The 23,456-nt window shown below is 35.1% G+C and overlaps 1 long non-coding RNA gene across 1 annotated transcript; it reads left to right on the top strand.

Annotated features, from left to right (window-relative positions):
- Positions 1-6,091: 6,091 nt before the first annotated feature.
- LOC306867580 lies at positions 6,092-22,868 on the top strand. The gene is made up of 5 exons (XR_013784033.1): positions 6,092-6,206; positions 6,283-6,355; positions 19,236-19,388; positions 19,550-19,610; positions 20,566-22,868. It is a non-coding gene; the product is annotated as an uncharacterized lncRNA (long non-coding RNA).
- The last annotated feature ends 588 nt before the right edge of the window (positions 22,869-23,456 follow it).

The following is a 23,456-nucleotide window of genomic DNA, read 5'->3' as shown; positions in this document are numbered from 1 at the left end:
CAGGTGAACACAAGTGGCCATTCATTTTGGCAGCATTTTTTATTTTTCTGCAAGCAACATAAAGATCACAAATACTTCATTTTATCACAGTAGATGTTTTACCAGTGCTTATTTTTGTGTACTTTTTAGGAGTCAAGCCAAGTTACTGCCATTGAGATGAATGGGAATGCTAACAGCTAGCTTAAGTCAGGTGATGTAGACCAGCTTGCACGCCAACAAAACTACACTAAACCCTTTGTACCAGAGATGACGACAATTTCAAAAAGAACCAGTTCCAGCCACTTTCTCTCAACTAATGGTTAGGAAATTTAGTAGAAGCATGAGCAAAAACAAAGACAGGCTCACAAACCATTTTGCTATTTGCTATTGCTAATCAGTGACAAGTGTTTTTATCATTTAGTTGTAAAGCTCATAGACATGGACTAAAAGCCAAAGGATTTCAATTGACAAACTGCTGTTCAAAAGTACCATCAGTTGTCCTTTAAAGGCTTGTTGAGAGAAACCAACTCAGTCTGTCGTCATTTTATGACAGGTTATTATGTGAATAAGGTAGCTTACCTGAAATAGAGAAGGATTAAGGGGTAACATATGACCTAAAAAGAATGTCAGAAAAAGATAGGGGCGAACAAATATATGTAATCTGAATAATTCCTTTATTTCTTCTATAAAATTTTTTCCCGCTCTACATTTACCTCCCAAAATAGGATAATTAATACATCAGATCTCAATTTTATTCTCTTGTGCCTGGCTCTATAAAGTTTTTATCCAAAGTAAGCTCACTGTCTATCTCTCTACATTTGTCCTTGGGCTTAAGTATTAGCCATCTTTTGCTGAGTGTTTCTTTTCATTGGCATTATCATTTCACTTATCAGAACCTTTATATGCTGGTGGGAAAGATACTAAACTTTTTGTGTGCATCAGCAGGAATGTGAAGAGTCTTTGAAGCACCATTTGGATTTCGATTTTACTCTTGATGGGCCTGCAATCAGAGGTATACAATATACTTATTTTATATTATAGTATGCTATTTATTCATTTTAAACGCTTACACTTATTTTGAACTCCATAAATTGGACAATTAAATCTGGAATTTAATGGTGGAGATACATTTCGAGAGGATTTCAGGAGAATTTCCATCAATGCTTTCTGATAACCAGGTCATACCAGGTGGTCAAGTTGGTCAACTAACTTTGGAACACTGTCAACCAGCTCAACCAGTCTGTGGTCTACCAGGTTGACCTCGACCCCACCAGCTGGCAGCTCAACCTAGCAACCACCTAAACCAGGTTGGACATGTTCATGGATTGTAACTAGATGGCAACTTTAAATGATTTTCAAAGATCAAAGCTAACAGTCTCAACACGACTTGGCTAATGAACAGCAAAACCAACTTGAAAGTAAAACAGCTTTGGAAGGGCATGACGGTGAGTAAACAAAGGCAGTTTTTTTCATTTTTAGGTGAACCGTCCCTTTAAGAACTGCTGGTACCAATTATAATTCAACCTTTTAACTCCTGTCTCCTGTCCTGTCTCTTTCGGCGTCTGTCTTCTAACCTTGTCTTTGTCTGATGTTCTCCAGTCTTATCTCTATCCACGTTTGTCTCTCTCCTCTGAGTATTCTAGGTATTTTTCTTCATGTTCTCAGTATGGCTACATTGGCTTCTCTCTTGCTGTCTCCGTCTGGTAATCACACAGCCCAGATTAGTTCCCTAGTGACTTGTGCCTCAGATCAGATCTGAGGCTTATATTTGATTCAGAGAGAATGTAATGGCCACTGAAAGTGAGAGAGATTCTCTCTGCGTGTGGAAAATACTAACTAGCCGATATGGGCTGATATACAAAGAAATTTCTATTAAAAACCATCTATGTGCATAATGAATTCCAATCCATTTTCACTCAGAAACATCTTCAGATAGTTGCTAGAGATTAGCCTGTCTGACAAAGGCTTCTTGAATCAACCAATTAAGCATTTTTGTGTAATTCTGACCGAATAGTGTTTAACACAGATTAAAATCCTTACAAAGTCACAAATTGGCCATTTATTGTGGCTTTTCTGCTGATCCAATCAAAAGGGCTTGATTATGTTGGTAAGAAAAGTGCATTTTTAGAATAAATAGCATTTTTTCAGATCTAACTATTGTTCTAACCTCCGTTTAATGCTCTTAAAATTAATTCATATTGCATATTTAATACAAGATTTAATGAAGCATGCAGCCTGTTTTAATAACTCTGCGTCTGTAGAAATGTCGCCAAGTAAATCATTCTTGGTTCTCTTACATTTTCTGAAACATACTACAAAACTAAGAAATTTAACTTTTGAACAGTTTTTCTCCAAGTCCTGAAATCCAGCTTACTGCAACAGTGCAAAAAGAATATTTAATGAGGCGAGCAAACAATTATTTTCCAAAATGTTTAAGCACCACATTTTTGCACTGCAACTATTTAAAGTTGCAATATAGCGAATGGAACGGAACAGAAGTAGCGGCATCTTTTCTTGAAAGTGATATATACATACATATATATATGCAATTATTTGAAAGGGTTTCATTATCCCAGGGTCCACAATGGCCTATTTACTATTTACAATTACCATTAAAACACTGCTTAAGGCAGGGTAAAATAAGAGGTTAACCAAGTAAGTGTAGCGTTTCTTTAAAATTGTGTCTGTAAAGGACAAAAGATGTTGCTTTCCACATCTGGGAATATCTGGTTTTGCTAGTGTAAAATTTGCTGTTGTATTTGACATATACAGCCTGAATAAACGGCGTTCACAGAGAAGCATTAATCCACAGTCACACGGGGAGCCACACTGTAAATGAGAGGCCATATTTTAACATCGTTTTTCCCACACATTCCCGACCGCAGCGAATTTATCACGTTCACGTCAAGTAGGCCTACTTTCTCTGTCATCAAAGGGAATGTCTCCAGGGATGTTGTAGCGGGAAATGCGGCTCTGACAGTGTTAGCATTCAATAGGATCCCCATTGCTACACCTTTTGATTTATAAACCCCAGCTAAAATCAGTAACCCATGGTGGGCTTAGAAAAGGGTTTCATCAGGCTCCTTCCAGTTTTCACCATAAACCTGTTTTCTCTCCTGACCGGTCACCTCAGGAATGTAATTTTCTACTGATATGAGGCGATTTGAGGTGACTATTTCCTGGCGAAAAGGCAGAAGATTTGTGATCTCTAAAAGTGTTTTGAAAGCATTTCATTATGCCACCATAACAAGTCCACCAATGTAAATAATGGAAGCTAAAATAAAGTAGACATAACAATGTTAATATTTGCAAAGCTTGTTTGGTTCACCCAAGTTTGTTGATGCCGCCATTACTTTTTCCCCCCTTTTATCACAGCCATCAAAGCTAGCTCATTCAGAGTTCACTACCAGGGCAAATTTCTGTCCGCACTTGGTTTGTTTTATGTGCCTCTGCAGGGTCTATTTTGAGTCTGAATCATGATATTTGTGTCATCAACGCGACTCACTTTGAGTACTAGCAACATAGACTGGATTGTCAGGATTATATATATAATTTTCAGTTTGTCTATTCAGTTTAACTAAATCTAAAATAAATGTATAGGTAATTTTAATTAATTTTAGTTAGATTTGTAGGTATAAATATATAAACATTCTTCAAAAAATATAAAAAGAGCTGATAAAATGTAAAAACTGTAACTTGAATGCAATGTAAGTCGCTTTGGATAAAAGCGTCTGCTAAATGCATAAATGTAAATGCAAAAGTAAAAATGGTAAATTTAATCTTTTTTAAATCGTATTCTGTTTTAGCAGTGTAATTTTATTTTATTTTTTAATATACAGTTTTAATTTAATTTAATAGATAATTAGCATTGCAAGGTTTTCTTTTGTGACTTTCTGGTTCTTAATTTAAGATTGACATCCTCAGTTTAATTACTTTCAAAAAAAATTTTTTTTTTAAGTAAATCCAACACCATATTTTTTCTTCAAGTTATATCTGAACAGAACAACATGTCACAATGGATGTATGCACTATCTGACAAAATGTAGTGATAATACAGACTTTGGTTACATTAGTAATGGTCTGGCAAAGCATAACATCAACAAAAAGACTCATAAGAAAGAATGCAACCTTCACCTTGTTTCATTTTGGCTGTGTTGAACCTCTAATGTTGTTTTTCACACTTGAGAAAAAATGTGAATAAAAGGGCAAGGATGCTCAAGATGGCAAGCAGGTGAATAAAAAAAGACTGACTTGGTTCATAAATTACTGCCGCTGCTCTTCTTACTGCACTTAGTGTCAGTCTGACTCTAACAGCAAAAACACAGTCGGGAAACATCTGTTTTGATGAACCAGTACAGCAATCTGTAATTTACAGCAACATCACATCTCCACTAACCAATGTTATAGATTGCAATATGATATTTTCAACTAGACAATGGTGAGCATTTGGAAACATCTGAGCGCTAAATGCTGCCATTGACCAATCAGAATCCAGTATTCCAGACCAATGTAATAAGTTAATATGATTCTCACAATCACGATATTGTTCCGAATTCAGACCAACAGCACAACTTTAAACACTTAGCACAAGCTACTTCGTCCGTTTTTGAAAAATGTTCAAACAAGGTCACAGTTGGATTCCATTGCATTACATTACAATAAAACAGTATTTTAGAAGAAATAGAGTGAAATAATTAATTATTTATTAATTCATTTATTTTTCAAAATTTCACATTTTAGCCTAGTACTCGAAGCCACACTTATATCAGTTAGTTGCCAAGGCAATATTTTGAATGTTTGTTTTTAATCAAAGATTTATATTTTATTTTAAGTTTTACTTCAATCATTGAAAAAAAAAATGTTTAGTTTTAGTTAATAATAACAATGTGTTGATCTAATCGATTGCATACAAATTAATTCACCCATTAATAAAGACTGTTGATTATTGCTGAATTGGCTTTGTTTTACCGTTATTTTAAATTAGTTGAAATTGTTGAATGTTGTTGTTTTCGTATTATTTTAAGTTAAAGTTTTACTAATTTTGGTTATGTGCTATTTATTTTTTTAATGTAGATTTAATTATTTTGTTTCAGTTGAATTTATTGTAATACTTTAGATGAAAGTTTATTTATTTGTTTATATATTTGATTTGTGATAGTTTGTTACAGTTAACAATACCAACGTGTTGAATAAATCGTCTGAGTAAATAATTCATTGACTCAATTATATGGACAGTCATCTACTGCCATAAATTAATTGCAAAAAGAGTCAGAAAAACTTCCCTCCAGTAATACATTAATGAGATTAATTTTTAATTTTGTATGATAGATAATTTTGGAGTACACTGGGCAGCCACCGCATTAGTGCAATTTAAATTACAGTCATGCCCATTTAAAAGCTTCTGCTGCTTTTCAATGGATGTTCAGTGGACCCAAGATGCACCAGGGCATTCGGCATGTGGACCATTCTGGACATGGCAGATCTGTCACTGGCCCATCCGAGCCACCAGCAACGGGCCCACTAAAACAGTGTCAATCAACAAAGGGCCATGACACCCTCCAGACGATGGCAATCCCGAGTGCCCCCCTCCGTGCCAAGCCACGTCGGCAACCAAAGCTGAGAACTGAGAGCTAAAGGCTTAGCTTTTCATCAAAGGCAAAATGCTTATCTCCCACCACAGAGACTTGAGCTGCGTCATTTCCAAACATCTGCCACTGACCAACTAATGCTGAGAAAACTGATTTCTGATGAGCTAAAATAGCGACACAGAAATTCAATGTAAAGAGTAAAATCGAACTACTTTCTCCTCCGGGAATTAAAGTGGCACTATTTACTTAGAGATTAACATCTGACTAGATGAAGCACCAATCCCTTGCCGAAGTATTTTTAAATTTTGCCCTTTCAAATCATTCACATTCATCACAGAAACACAGCTCATCACTGCATCTTCTGTCGGTGGGATTACGGTTTTATTTCTACATGCTTCTCACTCTGAACAACAGCAAAATTTGCACTCCCTGAAAATCACTTCCAGAAATCTGTGACGACATGGAAAGATAGACAGGGAGTGAGTCAGAGATACAGACAATGACTCAATGAGCACCAGAGAGCTGATCATTTATTTATAAATGGCTTACGACTGTGACTGCAGTGGATTGCTGGTGTAATAAGAGGCCTTGTGGACGTACGCAAGAGACTTGCATGAGTGGCACACTGGGGAGAATGAGGTAAGCTGTGCAAATTATTCTTTAGGTTGTCCTCTATGCAATAAAAGGAAAACTAATAGGCCTAATTATATTTTAGGATGTCTGTTATCAACTGAAAGAGAAGAAAGCGACTCAAGTGGGGGAAAAAAATACAACTTGTCCCATGTTAGGTAAGCTGTGTCATGGGGTAACTTGAATCATATGGGAATATGCGATTTACATTTCATATAAAAATGTGGAGAGAATTTATTTTACTCATATCTATTTATATTTCTATACATAAAAAAACTGTGTATTATAAGTGTGATAATACTAGTATATTTACAAATAAAAAAGTATTTAAGTATTAAATAAAAATGCTATTATTTTATAGTGCATTTAAATACAATGCTAAAAATATTGCCATTTTCTTTTTAAATGTATTTTTATATTAGTTTTCATCATTTTCAAAACTAAAATAAGCAAGATTTTAATGTATTACGGTACTACAGTTAGTCAATCTTAAACGGTGATTGCGCATTAACTGATGTCAACCATGTTTGACGAAAATGAGTAGTCTGAATTTATTTACCCAGAACATTTTATTTTTCATTTTGTTGGTCGTGCATGCACACCTGCTCACTATGTGCATATATATGATTTCTTCTTGCAACAAACCATCCCAATTTGAATCTGTGATGTTGTCTGTGCAACTCTTGTGTATCTATAAACAGTACAGGCCTATACTTTAATAATACTGAAAAAATAACTAGTTTTGTGTAACTCTTGAGTTGACAAAAGTGAAATTTTTCATCAGAATTACCAAATGAATTTTTGTATATGTAGTCATGTAAGGATAACAGACTCTGGTTGAAGTATTTATAACCAGCCAAATAAACACAGAACTGTAGTTGACGTAGGGGTGCCTGACAGGGAGACGGCTATCAAAATATGTTTGAAAATTGATTACTAGGCTTGATTGAACAAAGAAAATACAACGAAAACCCCCAAAATATGAAGCCTTTCATCTTGGAAAGGCAGACTAAACAAAGTCAAAGAATGACATTGTTTTGAATGAGGAAGCTTCAATACTCTTTGCTTTGTCCAAACATGGTTTCTGTTAATTAGACTGTGGTTATGTACTGCCGATACCCAAAATAATGCACAGAGGATTAACCAGTCATGCTTTAAATGAGGGGCAGAGCTCTAATTAATAAACACTAAGCCGCCTTAGATCCTGAAATATAATCAATACTTCTGAGGACAGCAAATTTACCAAATGTTCCAGCTTCTGCACAGGACCTTGAAAGTGAAGGCCAATATTTTGTGCACATAGAAGCGAAAGGTGAAGATGTTAAGACTCAAATTCATTTTGATTGGATCCAGATGTTAACATTGTTGACATTGCCTTCCCCCCATCTTCGATAGCCATGAACACAACTACCCATGGTAGGAAACAAGGCCAACAATATGTGAAGTTTCTGTGAAGTTTGTATTTAAACAAGTTGGAAAATCGTAATCATAACATCAGGTGCATTAAATCAACAGGTAAACTAAGTTTAATATGATGTTTTGCCCAGTGTTAGCAGGCTTGCTAATTGTTAGCAATGACAACTGACACTTTTAGCTAGTGTGGCACTAATATAAATTGCACTTTGGTGACGTTTTGCTGCCTATAGAGTAGACCTTACATTGAGGGTTCGCATAGTGCATATAAAGTCAGGTTCTGGAAGTTAAAATCCCATTTATTTTTCCCATAAGTGGGTTTTTATTTTTAAATATAACTAATAAGCCATTAAAGACAGACCTACTGTGAGCTATGATGTGGTTAATTGATGGTATATGTTTTTGTCGAAGCAATCAGTGGTCATTATTTCGATTTTAAATAATTGTGTGTAATTCCTGAAAAACTACATTACTAATAATTCCGCAAAGAAATCAGAGAACTGCGTCGAAAAACTAACACCTTATGAAGCAGGCTCTCAAACTACTTAAATATTTGTATATACGTAGATGCATATTTTGCAGTAAACTTCCAATATGATTATATTATATGCATAGTCAACATCTTTAAATCAACAGTTTTATATTTATGTTTTTTGATTGTCAGCATTTGATTGTCTTTTGCAATGCTTCACGGAATTGTAGACATTTCTTGTTAAATCTGTTATGTTTACAAATTGTGCTTTTTGTTCAGTTTTATAATTTGACTTTTGGAGGTAGTCTTTTAAAGATTTATGTAAGACAGACCAACATTTAAGTCAAAACATCTTGTCGTCCGCATACTAGCGCATCAAAAACCAATTGAATGTGCCAAGCCGACACATGCCGTGGATTGGAATAGTTTTTTTGAATAACACGTTTATTGGGATCTCAGTGACAAGACTCGCATCTGTCCCCTCCAGTGGAGCAGGGACATAAAGGGCTGGAAATTAGGCGATAGGGGCGCCGCGGGACTCTGTTTGACCATGTGGCTTGATGTTTGGTTGGCGTTTAAATGCCGCCACTTCAATGAGTTTTGACGAAATTACCTAAATGCCTCAGTTTTGTTGGCTGAGAGTGTTTCATATCTTTTTACACAGCAGTGGGGCTGGGGACAGTAAGTAATTTGATTCTTTTATGGCATATTTGTTTGGCATGTTGGAGAGAAGAGCAAATAACAAATTAGAAATGATTGTCTGAGGGCGAATAAACCAACTGTTTACAAATAATTCAGTTCAATAGTTCATCAGAGGAAGAGATGTTTCACATTAGACAAACCAGAGACATAACAGCATGTACTAAAGGCAATTCAAGTAAAATCGTTACATTTGTTTTGTCAAATTACAGGAAAGCAGCTGTGATAACTATTTTTCTATAACATTTTCCTTTATTTAAAAGGATTTACAACAGAAATTCCTTTTTTTCATTTGTACATGCATTTTAATGCAAAAAACAAAATCATCCACTAAAAGGGGACTGAATCCAAAAGTAAAAAAAAATGAAAAAAAGAAAACAAATGATAATCAATGCACTGAACGCTCTAAAACTAAATGTCTTGTATTTTGCCTAAAAATCGAATCATGTACCAGCCCTAGGGGAAGGGGAAAAATATAAATAAGTAAAATAAAAAATTATTTTATTATCCTTCAGATCCCTGAAGATAAAAAAGTATTAAAAATGTATTTTGCATAACTTAAGGGCTTGCATGTGGTCTTCTAAAGCCATTCTGATTGAACTTAGTGATCACGTGTGTAAAAAATAAAATAAAATAAAGTTTAAAGAGGTTCAAATCTACTTGGCTGCCTTAGATAAAACTAAAATCAATGTCTAAAGATTTCCCTGACAGTACAGACCTTGTGGTTCACCTTTATTGATTCAAAAGACAAGAACAGCAGATCAAATCCAAGAACAAGAACCAGAACTGCATTGAACGATGCCTTGTGTGAATGCCGCACATTGGGATCATGAAAACTATGTAAATGAAAGCTACTGTGTGGGCACTGAGTTTTTCTATTGTTTTAAAATCGCAATTATGAAACCTTGAAAAAACAAGATTTGGTATTTCTTATGTTGAACTCCTTTGGTCTAAATTTGTATTACAGTATATAATTGACTTCAAATTCTCCACTTAATGGCTAATTCTTGAACTTTCTTTCTTTTTAACAAGACCTTTACAACATTTCAACACTGTTTTCCTGATGAATTATATATAGAATGCAATCCCAAGTAGGCATTACACAGCTATGTAAAATATATATATATATATATATATTAGATTCACAGAAGAATAACTCCAATTTAGGTTCATATTTAAAGGAATAGTTCACCAAAAAATGAAAATTCACTCGTTACTCACCCTAATGTCTTTCCACACCACTATGACATTCTTTCCCTTGTGCAACAGTTGCTCTTTTCACAATTACACTGGGAACTGAAGCTTTCGAGCTTCAAAAGCACAATAAATGTGGTCCATATGACATTTATCGATAAAACCCAGTCTTTTGAAGTCATTTGGTAAGAAACAAACGTCCATCTTAGATTTCCTTGTAAAGTTCATAAGACATGAACGTATAATTTGTATACAAATCATTCTTGAATAACAAAACCTCCTGAACAGTTGGAGATGAATATCAGTAAACAACGACTTAAATACTGGTTGTTTCTCAAATAAAGCTACTGTACGACTTGAAGACTTAAAATATAGCACAAACTTATTATATGTGGAAGTTATCAGACCTTCTTTCTCACAATTTTGAGTTTATATCTGACATTTCAGACTTTTTTTTTTAAGATAAACCCAGATTTGTGACATATAAACTTGTGAGATATAGAATTGTTTATCAAATCAAATTGTGAGGAAAAAATCTGAATTGCGAGAAGTTCATTTGCAATTGCAAGATAATAACTCACAATTGCGAGAAACAAAAGGCAGACTTGTGAGATAAAAAGTCACAATTATCCAGAGGTGTAAAAAGTACTCAAATATTTTAATCAATTAAAAGTACAAGTATCTGGCCAAAACAAATACTTGAGTAAAAGTAAAAAACTTCATCCTTTCCACCCTCATGCCATCCCATATACATATATATATATATATATATATATATATATATATATATATATATATATATATATATATATATATGAATGAATGATGCATTTTATATAGCACTTTGTGTATTGCTGTACACCCAAAACGCCTTACAATCATGTGGGGGGTCTCTATTCAACCACCACCAGTGTGCAGCATCCACCTGGATGATGCGACGGCAGCCACAGCACAACGGCACTATATATATATGACGTTCATTTATCAGATGAACACAAACTAAGATCTAAATCATCTAAACTAAATCATCTCTCTTCTTATAAGACAAGTATGGGACGTCCAAAAATGACACTTCAAAAACTACACAAAGTGAATATGACAGTAACTCATACAACCCCTGTTAATGAATCAATATTTTTAACTTGACCGTCGTGTTCACTTTGTGTTGTTTCTGAAGTGGTCCTGTCCCCTTGTATTACATGGACTAAAAATCTTTGCTTGTGTTCATCTGAAGAAAGAAAGTCATAAACATCTGGGACGGCATGAGAAATTACATTTTTGGGTGAACTATCACTTTTAATAAAAATGTGATGCAGAGGTCACATATTCCAGACAGAATGCAAGAATGGGCTGAATTAATGAGGAGAGTCATATAATTAAAACATACAACATTAACGTTTTGAAAGCCTACTTTTTTGTGTGTTGTCTACGTCACTGTCTAAAAGGATAATTCATCTTTTAATTGTTTATCTGGGCTTTTTCTCAGAAAATATTGCTACATAATTATTTGTGACTAATTTGTAAAATTAAAACAAATCATGTAATTATTAAGATTAGAGAAATATTCATTGAGAGCCCAAATTCCTACTCAATGCGTCACATAATGGCATTATTAAAACAACTTATCCACTACTTGGAAAGTACATCACAACATGAATTACTATTAAGTAAACATACAATGTTCATTTAAACACTTTTTTGGATATTTGTAAAATTAAAAAAAAAAAAAAAAAAACATTCCCACAAAAATATTATGTTTAAATTTTCATCACTGATTTTATTTGCACTCAATCTTGTGCATTCAGCCAATATATTACACAGCTAATGGCTCTATCAAAACAGAAAGAATAACGAATAAACTTTTTTGGGGGAAAACACAACTTTGCTACCTCAACATGCTTCCTCAGATTTGATGGTGAACTTCTGAACCCAGACCTTTACCTGATGAAAGTCATAACTGAAGTAGAACTGTGTGCTTGATGCGAGAAAACAATGATCATTGGTTCTCACGTCAGGCATGCACTTTTGAGCTTCCGTTTACCATATTTAATGTGCATAAGATAAAATAAAAATGTAATGTACTTTTTAAGTTGACAAAATTGTAAGGAGTAAAAAGTACAGTTTTTTTCTTCAGAAATGTAATCAAGTAAAAGTACAAGTAGTCAGTTTAAATTGTACTTGAATAAAGTAAAAATCCCCCAAAATAATACTTAAGTAATCAAGTAAAATTACTCAAGTATTTTACACCTCTGCAATTATCTTTTTTTTTTACAGTATGATTTATTGCATGGTGGAAACCAAAAACCGAATTGCAATATGTAAACTCAGAATTCTGAGAAAAAGTCAAAATTGCGTGATGTAAATTCAGAGTTTGGAGAAGAAAAAAAAAATCAATATTTCCAAAATTTGAACTCAATTTATGCTTCACAATTTAGACTTTTTATCACGAATCTGACAATTCAGTTTTTTTCCCCCCTCGCAATTCTAATATAAATTCAGAATAGCAAAAAAAGGCGGACTTGTGAGATAAAAAGTCACAATTATATTTTTATAATATGTGTTATTGTATGGTGAAAAAAAAAGAGAATTGTGATATGTAACCTCAGAATTAAAAAAAAGTCAGAATTGCATGATGTAAATTCAGATAAAAAATTTCGAAATTCGCAAAATCAAAACTCTTTATATATCGCAATTCAGACTTTTTTTCCCCTTCAGAATTCTGAGTTTATATCTCGCAAATCTGACAATTCAGTTTTTTTCCTCGCAATTCTAATATAATTTCAGAATAGCAAAAAAGGCAGACTTGTGAGAAAAAGTCACAATTACCTTTTTTATAGTATGTTTTATACTATATGTTTATGTTGGAACAAAAAACGAGAATTGCGATATGTAAACTCAGAAATCAGAGAAAAAAATCTGAATCGCATGTAAATTCAGAATTTAGAGAAAAAATTTCAAAATTCACAACATCTAAACTCTTTAAATATCACAATTCATTTTTTTTTCCCCTTCAGAATTCTGAGTTTATATCTCGCAAATCTGAAAATTCTGTTTTTTTTTCCTCGCAATTCCAATCGTGAGATAAAAAGTCACAATTACCTTTATTTTTTGATCCTGTGCTGGAAATGAGCTTCCTGATTAACCACTTTTGTGAGGCAAAATGATAACAAAAGTCTCTATTTATTGTAATTTCACAGAAAAGAGCAACAAAAGGCAAAAAAACAACAACAAAACAAAATGTCATACCAGTTTATTATGACTGAATTGTCATTTTTGGGTGAATTTGTAATTTAGTTTCAATTCATTCAAGGTCTACTCTCAATTCAATGAAAAAAGTCTAGAATAAATAAGAATAGACAGAAAATAAGGTTTAATGAGAAAGTGACAACAGAAATCCCAACTAAATGCCACGTCGTCTCAGTTAGCTTCCCGTTCTAAGCAAAAAAACACTTCTCCATTGAAAAGGTGAGGCCTTTTGTAAGTAATGCCAGGTCACGAAATGAAAAAAGCAACACGGGAGAGCAGAAAGCCACCTAATTTGTGACGTTTCAAGAGAGACCGGTTTTATCTGCCGTGATTTTGTGCGTCTCGGCAGCTACGATGCTCATTAAAATCAGAAGAGGATGAGGGGGCATGAGAGATTGACAAGCAGAACAGATTTCTCCCTTTCATCTGCATTAGCATTTGCCAAATTCAATTGAAGGAGGAAACTGACATGAAAATAGCAAAATCGCTGAACACAAACAGGGATTGTCGTAGGCTCCTTAATTGGGTCCTCGGGGAAACATTCCGGCTACAAAATCTGGGATTTCGGGGTGTTTATTACAGGATGTTGAGACTCCAGAATATTAAGTAAAAGGGTTTGATAAGGGTGAGAAAAAAAGGGTGGGTGGACGAGGAACACAACAGCTGCTTGTCAGTCAGGGTTTTGGCACGATTGTGTCAGTGGAGATGAACGTTTCTAATTAGGGAGAAATAGTTCAGTCCGGTTTAGTGAGAGATAAAAAAAGGGCAGAGAGAAAGATGAAAAAGGCTTTACTGCCCTCTGGTGTTCACTTAAAAACGTTAAAGGCAGCAGACCAGTGGCGACTGGTGAGAGAGCTGGAGGAAGCTCAGTTGCCGCCCACTCCAGCTGCTGAAGTAGTCCAGAGCTGCTCCGTGCTGATTTGCCTTTGTGCCTTTGGCCGCCACGCCATTGACCACTTCCACCAGACTTCAACTGAAAGAGACGATAAAAAACAATAGTTTTTTTTTTTGTTTTTTTTATTAAAAATTTGAATTAAAGACAGGGATAAAAAATTGATTTTGGTTCCTCACTAAAGTTGGTTTAAAATTTGATTCATAAAATGTAATACAATTATATTTTATGTTTATCAGCTAAAGCTTTTTATTATTTTGGTAGATATCTTTTTTTTTTTTTGCCAAACATTAGTTAATGGCAATTTAAAACACAACTGACTGAGTAAATTTGAATAGATTCTGTTTGTAAACCTGTAATTTAACATCTCAATAATGGTTAATAAGGACAGCTTTACTATTTGAACACTACTTACAAAGAAACAAAACTCAGAATTTGGTCTGTAGTGACCATTAATGGAAAAATCAATTAACCGTTAAGTCTAAATGAAAGAGTCATGTGCTTTTCAGAGGTGATTTGTCTCATTCAAATACTGTTCAGGAAATAAATCAGCCTAATTCATTACATTAAGACTCTAATGTCTTTTATAATCATGAAAGTAATGCTCTTAATACCTCTGAGATTTACACTACAGCAAATTCAAATTTTAAGAAGCTTAAAGAGTTTGACCTTAATGTGCTTTAAACCATTTTACCTTGACTTCACACTGCTTTCTTGTGCTTTTTTAGCTTTATTCTCTTTGTTTTGATCTGTACAAAGTGTCTCCTCACCCCCTGCTGTCTACCGCACTGAGCCACAGACAGAAGGGAAGAGAAAAGGTTGTTTTTGGTGTATTGGGGATGAAAAGAGTCGAGAAATTTCAAGGGCTGTAAGTGTCCGTGAACGTTTGGAGATGAATATTATATGCAGCCCGAGGGAAAATGCGAAGTGGAAAAAGAGTATATAAGGAACAATATGGCAACAAGTGAGAGAAACAAATTTAATACCAAGCATAATACGAACATTACAGATTATGTTAACATGATTATTAATCTGTGTGTGTGTGTATATTCACAATATTATACAATTATTTAATACATAAGTCATTGTAGTTGTAGTATAATTATTTACTTATTTTTTATCTATATATATATAGATATTTTAGATATACATTTTTCAATAAAATATATATATACACTTTATATTTCTTTTTTACAATTTATACTATTATTTTATACAAGATAAAATATATTTTACATAATTTTATATATATATATATATATATATATATATATATTATATATATATATATATATACATTATATATATATATATATACATTATATATATATACATATATATATATATATATATATATATATATATATATATATATATATATATATATATATATATATATATATATATATATATATATTAATTAGGGCCGGGACTTTAACGCGTTAATTTAGATTAATTAATTACACAAAATTAACGCGTTAAATTTTTTTAACGCATTTTAATCGCACTTATTTTTGCACCGCGGAACGTTTCTCACTGGATGAGTTTCGGCGGACCGATTATACTGGAGCACCAACTAGCGTTCAGGCTGTTTAAGAACGGACTTGCGTTCTCGTGGGCTGTGTCCAAATTCAGGGTCTGCATCCTCCTTAGGATCCTTCCTACCCGGTTGAAGGAGGAGGGATCCTCCGACGTCCGCAAAACCCGGAAGTCGGTGTTTGTGAATTAGGACAGCCTACCCTTCTTTCAGTTCCCTCCCTTACCCGTTGCTCATATCCTGTCGCCTAGCAACCGTGACAGCGCCAAGCAAGAAGCGGGAAAATGGACAAACAAAGAGTTATTCTCCTCATTTTAATTATTTTGGAAGAAATAAAGCAATTAAATAAATTAAATACTTTCTTTGCTCGTTGTCGGAGAGTTTTTTATATCAGACTACAAGACAGTCACATCCAGGTAAGCCATTATAGCCTATTTTTATTTGTTTTTAAGTATTCTACTAATTTCTCCTACAAATTCATTGAGCCGAAGCATAAACTTTAGCTTGTTTTGTCAGAGAAACTCCTCTCCCACTCCGCTACCGCTCGCTTCGTCCGCCATTACGCTCTGCCGAAAAGAATTATGGGATAGGTAGGACGGGAAAGGATCCACCACACCCATCCTTCCAATTCGGGGAAAAGGAGGACGTATTTGTGGGCCGCATTTGAAGGATCCTACGAATTTGGACAGTCTTCGTCGCGGCGCTGTGACGCAACATCCTTCAAATGAGTACTCCGAAGGATGCAGACCCTGAATTTGGACACAGCCGTGGAGACCGGTCTTGCCAAGCTTCCTTGGAAGAACGAACTCGGAAGGACGCGAGAACACAGAACGCACACTTATGAGAACTGAGATGTACTGCATTCCTGCTTAACTGACCGCATAGTCTCAGCATAAGCAGCGACCAATGAACAATAAATATTACAAAATGTCATAACTTATTAAAACATTTCATACTATTATAGATATTACTTTCATATAATTGTATTGTTTTATTTTACAGCGTTATATGTTTTACTGTTAAGATTCATTTTAATATGCCAATAAAAATGCAGACTTTCTCCGGGTCTTATAACTTTATTAAAATTAACCAAAACAAAACGATAAATGTTTACTTTCAACTTGAAGAGCCGTTAAGTATTTGTGAGAGCGACTTTAAAGCTTACAGGCTTCCGTACACCGGCCACCCACAGCGTTTTCTGGGATTTCTAACGGCTCGATTCTCTCAAGTCTGCACTCGATGCATCCTCAGTTTCAAGAACATATCCGGGCACTTTCATGCATCCTCTGTACTTGCGTTCTTGAGAATTGGAACTGAACTTCGACGGTTAATGATGACGTAGAACGAGAACACAAGGACGCAAGATCGCTGAAGAACGCATATTGAGAAACAGCCAAAAACAAACCACAGTGAACATGGACAAAGAAACTGATGAGACCGCTTTGGTTGGCCCTGTGGATGGGAAATTTAAAAATCCATATAAAAAAACTTACTTCTCACTGTTCTCAGGTCAAATATTTATATGCGATTAAAATGCGATTAATTTCGATTAATTAATTACAAAGCCTCTAATTAATTAGATTAATTTTTTTAATCGAGTCCCGGCCCTAATATATATATATATATATATATATATATACATATATATACATAAAATTACACACACACACACACACATACAGTCATGGCCAAAAATGTCAGCACCCTTGGTAAATATGATCAAAGAAGGCTGTGAAAATTAATCTGCAATAATCCTTTTAATCTTTTATTTTTTAAAAATCACAAAAATCTGAGCTTTCATTGGATATTAAGAATTTTAAATGGGGGGAAATATCATTATGAAATAAATGTTTTTCTCAAATACACGTTGGACACAATTATTGGCACCCCTAGAAATTCTTATGAGTAAAATATCTCTGAAGTATATTCCCATTCATATTCACAATTTTGAGCACTCCAGGGTGATTATGAACATTAAATTATCCAGCCATGGCTTCCTGTTTCAAAGAAATATAAATAGGAGGGAAAACAAAGCCAAAATTCCCTTAATCATCAACATATATTTCTGATGTGCAGCAAAAGTAATTGAGCTTCACAAATTAGTGAAGTGGCTTTAAGAAAGAGCCAGAGCAGTGAAAATTCCCATTTCTACCATCAGAGCAATAATTAAGAATTTCCAATCAACATAAAATGTTACGAAACTGCCTGGAAGCGGATCAGAGCATATTATAGTGTCTGACATCGTACTTGCAAGTTCACACACCTCTTTAACATTATATTTAGTGATCTCCGACTGGCGAAGTCGAACATCATTAGCGCCGAGGTGAATAACAATCTTACTGAATTTACGTTTAGCATTAGCCAGCACTTTTAAATTTGCCATATTTACCATTCTACCAAAGAATGGTTAAAGAACTAAGTTAATGTTTTGGAATGGCTGAGTCAAAGTCCAGACCTTAATCCAATTAAAATGTTGTGGAAGGACCTAAGCAAGCAGTTCATAGGAGGAAACCCACCAACATCACAGAGTTTAAAGGGGGATACATATACATATACATATGATGCGATTTCAAGTTCCTTTCTCTTTGGAATGTTACAAGCTGTTCATGCATAGATAAGATATAAAATAAAGCTGATCCCTAAAGCTGATCCCAAAGTCGCAAACCCAAAGAGATATTCTTTATAATTGTTAAGACTCGACCACGCCTTCCTAAAACGCCTCCCATTCAAACACACCCCCACATGTCTTCGTCACTGTGTGGGAAGATTTGCATAACACCGCCCAAATGTACACGCAAAGAAAGAGGGCATGATTTTTATTCTCGCTGTAGTATTGTTGCTGCTGCCGGCACCATGTCGTGGAGACGCTGTGTTTCATTGTGAAAGCGAAACTACTTTGTTTGGGCTTCCAAAAGAGGACACAACTAGAAATAAGTGGTTCAATTGTATTTACAACACTGTTCCAGAACAGTTCAACCCAAATATTAGTGTGTGCAGCGCATTTTACGGAGGACTATTTCCTGAACCTGGGACAGTAGCCTACAATGCTGCAGTTTGCATAAAGTGGGGCAATTCCAACTTTGCAAGGAAAGTCTGGTGCTTCTGACTCACAGTCTGGTGCTTCTGACTCATAGCCTGTATGTATAAAGAATTTGCCACTGACTATTCAAACACAACTTTTGAGCAGTGAAGAGTAGCTCTTGTCGTTTGTCGTTTCTCCAATCACAAATGCAGACATGTTAGACACTGTAAAAAGACAGTATAAGTCATTATAATTCGTAATTATGTCCCCACTGGATGCAAAAAATGCTTCGTTTATGATTGGTTTTATTGTTTTTGTCTCGTCGCGCCGGGAAACGGCATCACAATACGGTTAGGGGCTTAAGATTTCCATCACATGCTTGAGATATTCGACCAATCACAATGCACTGGATAGCTGGCCAATCAGAGCACACCTCGCTTCTCAGAACAATGAGCTTTGTAAAAATCGACGCGTTTCAGAAAGGCAGAGCATAGAGGAGCAACAATAATGTACAGTATGTGGAAAATGTGTTTGTGTGCCACATCTGTGTGCTTTCCTCGCAGGCTGATGAAGAGCCTTCCACCTGTGATGAGGTTTTCTTGGTAGACTGCATCTTGGCCTGAGGCTTGCTTTGAAGCAGCTGTCGTACAAGCGAAGACAACAGACAGGAGTTTAAAAGGAAATGCATCGCCAGTTTTTATGACTCATGCTGGAAGGTAACAAATTTCTTTATATACTATATTGGCTGACATTATGAAATATGCATGATTGACATCTCTAAAGTAAAACCAAATCAATAACAATTTCCAGTTGGATGAATCTCAAGAAACTATATATGTATATATAGGGTGAATGTATTTGTGACCTCTGACCTTAGTGATGGTACCCACGGCCTTGGTCCTGCCCTCCCTGAAGACGAGTCTCTGGTCCGTGTGAAGGTACTCGGGGGGTCTTGATGAAGCGGAAGTGTACGGTGGCTTTGTCCCCCGTCCGTAAACAGTCTTTGTTCATGCCGATGATGGTGGCCGTCTGTCTGATACTGCCACAGTGAACTATGATACAGAGAAACTCATGACCAAGTGCCAAATAGAGACAATATCTGTTTAGATTAGTGCTGTCAAACGATTAATCACGATTAATCGCATTCAAAATAAAAGTTTTTGTTTACATAGTAGCCTATATGGGTGTGTACTGTGTACATTTATTATGTGTATATTTAAATACACACCCATGCATGTACATATTTAAGAAAAATGTTACGTTTATAAAATAAATATATTTATATATAATATACATTATATGAATATAAATATATACATGTAAATATTTTCAAAATATATACTGTATGTGTGTGTATTTATATATACATAATAAATATACACAGAACACACACATATACTATGTTAACTGCACTGGCTCCCTATCAAACATCGTATAGATTTTAAAATCTTGTTAACTACTTATAAAGCCCTAAAATGCTTAGCTCCTCAGTACCTGAGCGAACTCTTATCACATTATAGTTCTCCACATCCGCTGTGTTCTCAAAACTCTGGCCGTTTGATAATACCTAGAATATCAAAATCGACTGCGGGCGACAGATCCTTTTCCTATTTAGCGCCCAAACTCTGGAACAATCTACTGAACGCTATTTGGGAGGCAGACACACTCTGTCAGTTCAAATCTAGATTAAAGACACATTTCTTTAACCTGGCTTACACATAACACACTAATACACTTCTATTATTCAAATCCATTAAAGGATTGTTAGGCTGCATTACTTAGAACAACTGGAACCGGGAACACTCCCCATAACACACAATGTACTCGTTACATCGTAAGAAGAATCGCATCTACGCTAATATTTGTCTTTTTCTTTCTTATTCTGTTTCTCAGTCCATGTCCGGATCAGATGGTGGATCGGCGCCGGGAGACGATGTCTCCCTGATCGTCGGCGGAGGATGAGGATGAGGATGGGGACATATCCCCAGTGAAGACCTCGACTTAAATACAATAAAACTAAAAATATAATAAAATACCGAACTACATAATACTATTATTGTTAGAAATTGCAACAATATAAAATAGAAATAAATACATTTATACGTTTAAAATTTTAATTAAAACAATCATTAAGTTTCAATTTCATAAGAATCAAAAATATTTATACTAATCTTTGTATTAAATGTTTAACAGACTACATTAAAAAATAATGTTAAGTATTTAATATCATGAGTAACAAAAATTCAGTCAAATATTTAACATTTGTCTTGCCTACTCACCCATAGCTTGGTATCTCGGCGATATTGTCGTTGGATGGTGCAGTACAAGAATCTCTGCCTCAAACTACCAGCATGCCTGTGGGTTGAGGCGGGGGGACACCATCACCATCCCCTTCTTTAACAGGCATGCGCTTGCGATGGATGGATTTGACGGCAATGGGGATGAAGACGCCCAGAGGATCTGGACCGAAGAGCAGCGTGTCGTTCAGCCGTATTACCTACACCCTGAGGAACATACGAGAGGTTCAAACGATTGAGAAAGAGGTAGACAGAAGTACAAAGACAGTATGTGTCGCACCGGCACTGAATATGTGTCGTCAATTTGAAACTCTGGTGGCTCGTCATCTTTAAACGTCGTTCTGGGAGACAGCAGGTTTAGGAACATTTTCAACAAGTCCATGTTTTCACCCGTCACATTTGAGATCTGGAAAATCGGACACATCCTACACACAAAAACAATGCTTTTGTGTAATATGCTCTCATTATTTCAGATGATATTAATACCTTGTTTGAAACTGATACTTACAAATATTCTTTGGGTAAAAAAGCATCTTGATTTCCAACATTTTTTTCATGCAAACAATTTAATTGTAGTCAGAGGAGTGACTAAATATTAAATTGTTACAGTTATTATGTGGTTGTTTAGGTTTTTGTTGGCTTTCTATGCCAAAAAATTGAGTGGCCTAATTAAAAAAAGTGTGAGGTTAACCCAAAGTGTAAGGGTCATTGCATACCAAGTCTGAAATTTTTGTATGCGTTTTTTCGTATTCCTTATCCTAAAAATTGGTCACGCACAGAAAAACCTTGCACAATGAGTCCGATGCATATTAATTAATCTGTTGCGAAAAATTCTCAAAACACTACTAAATGGAGTCTTCAAGTAGTGAGGATGATTTTGTTGTCCTCTCGCTTCTAAAAAAAAGAAAAAGAAAGGAAATATTGGGTCCATCCAGTCCTGAGATATAGCAAGGAAGGAGGGTTCCCCCTCTTTATTAAGGCGCAGCATGATTATCACGGGCGATTCAAAGTTTACTTTAGTATGTCAGTGGCTCAGTTTGATACTTTGCTAGCAATACTAGAGCCACATATTAAAAAGAAGACCACCAATTCCTGTGAACTCTGTGTGCAAGGATCTTTACAGTGCTTTGTGCTGCGAGACGAAGTGGATGAACTTGACAATCGCCATTGTGGATTTTGGCGTTCGCTTGTACGGTGGCTCTGAATTGTCAAAACACCTCTCAAAATGCTTGCTACGGATGCGAAAAATGCAAAAAATCAAACTCGTTCCAAATTGTTTTAATCAAAATTGTTTTATGACAGGTGAAAGTTTCGGAGGCAGTCTGTAAACGTGATTGACACAGTATGAGGTCGTATTTATTTTTCAACGTGCAAAAATTTCAGTCGAAAATTTCGGACTCAGTGTGCAATGGCCTTAAGTTTATTGTTTTTTCGCCCTTTTTATCGTTCTACTGGCAAAAATGAAGTAAAATTACCTTTCTGAGCTAAAGTTTGAGGCAGTAACAATGACGTCATCCTTGTTTTGCACCAAAACTGGAATTTTTCTGCATCCTGGAGACTTGAGTAACCTTTGTAATAACTTTAGTGTCTCTGCAACGTGAAACCACACAACAATTTGTCTATAAAAACACACACTGTAGGGTTGAATGGCTGGATTTGTATTTCACATAAATTTCCGACAGCATTTGCGAGATATTGTTGATTAAACCAGGAAATAATTTTAACTTTAATTTCGTTACATCTATAACTTCTGAACTCCAAAAACCCAATAACATTTGCACAATATGCACAAGGATACCAGGAAGTATTCTTGTGTATTACACAAACATGCAGGAATTGCACCATTAGAGTGTAAGTTCATCCACACAGAGAAGTCATACAATATTACACTCAAATTACAAAAATTAATCTTCAAAAAGAAAAACAATTGTAGATTTACACTATCGTTTTGGTTATAGTATAAAATGTGTAAAAAATATTAAATAAAAATAAAAACATTCAATAAAAAACCCACAACATCTGCAAAAATTTGTGGGCACCTGGTATCTTACAAAATTTCTATGCATTACAAATGAATTCTATTAATTATTACTGATTAACATTATGCCACAAATGCTGTTGATAAAACTTCTGTAGTAAAATGAGAGCGTCACATTACCTTGTAAGATGTTAGCGGGACACATCTTTGTTACAACTACAAAAACAGGAACATTGAGGGCCAGAGCGAGGCCGAGGTGCTCTTTAGTCATGTCAAAGATTCCTGCATTACTTCCCACCTTTGCGAGACAGAAAAAGACAGAATTCATAAAACTTGAAACCACCGAGTACATACACCTGTGGCACACCTACTCCCTCTCACTATTAGCATGCAGAAATCCGGCAGGTGGCCAGTCATGCCAAATACAGTGGTCTTCAGGTACTTCTCGTGGCCTGCCAAGTCGATGAAAGTGATGACCTTCGATGACCTCTCGCAGATTTTGGTCCAGT

The sequence above is a fragment of the Barbus barbus genome (assembly GCF_936440315.1).
Source record: "Barbus barbus genome assembly, chromosome: 49".
Taxonomy (NCBI): domain Eukaryota; kingdom Metazoa; phylum Chordata; class Actinopteri; order Cypriniformes; family Cyprinidae; genus Barbus; species Barbus barbus.
Note: the sequence above shows the minus strand (reverse complement) of the source record. Positions and strands in the feature narration are given on the sequence as shown.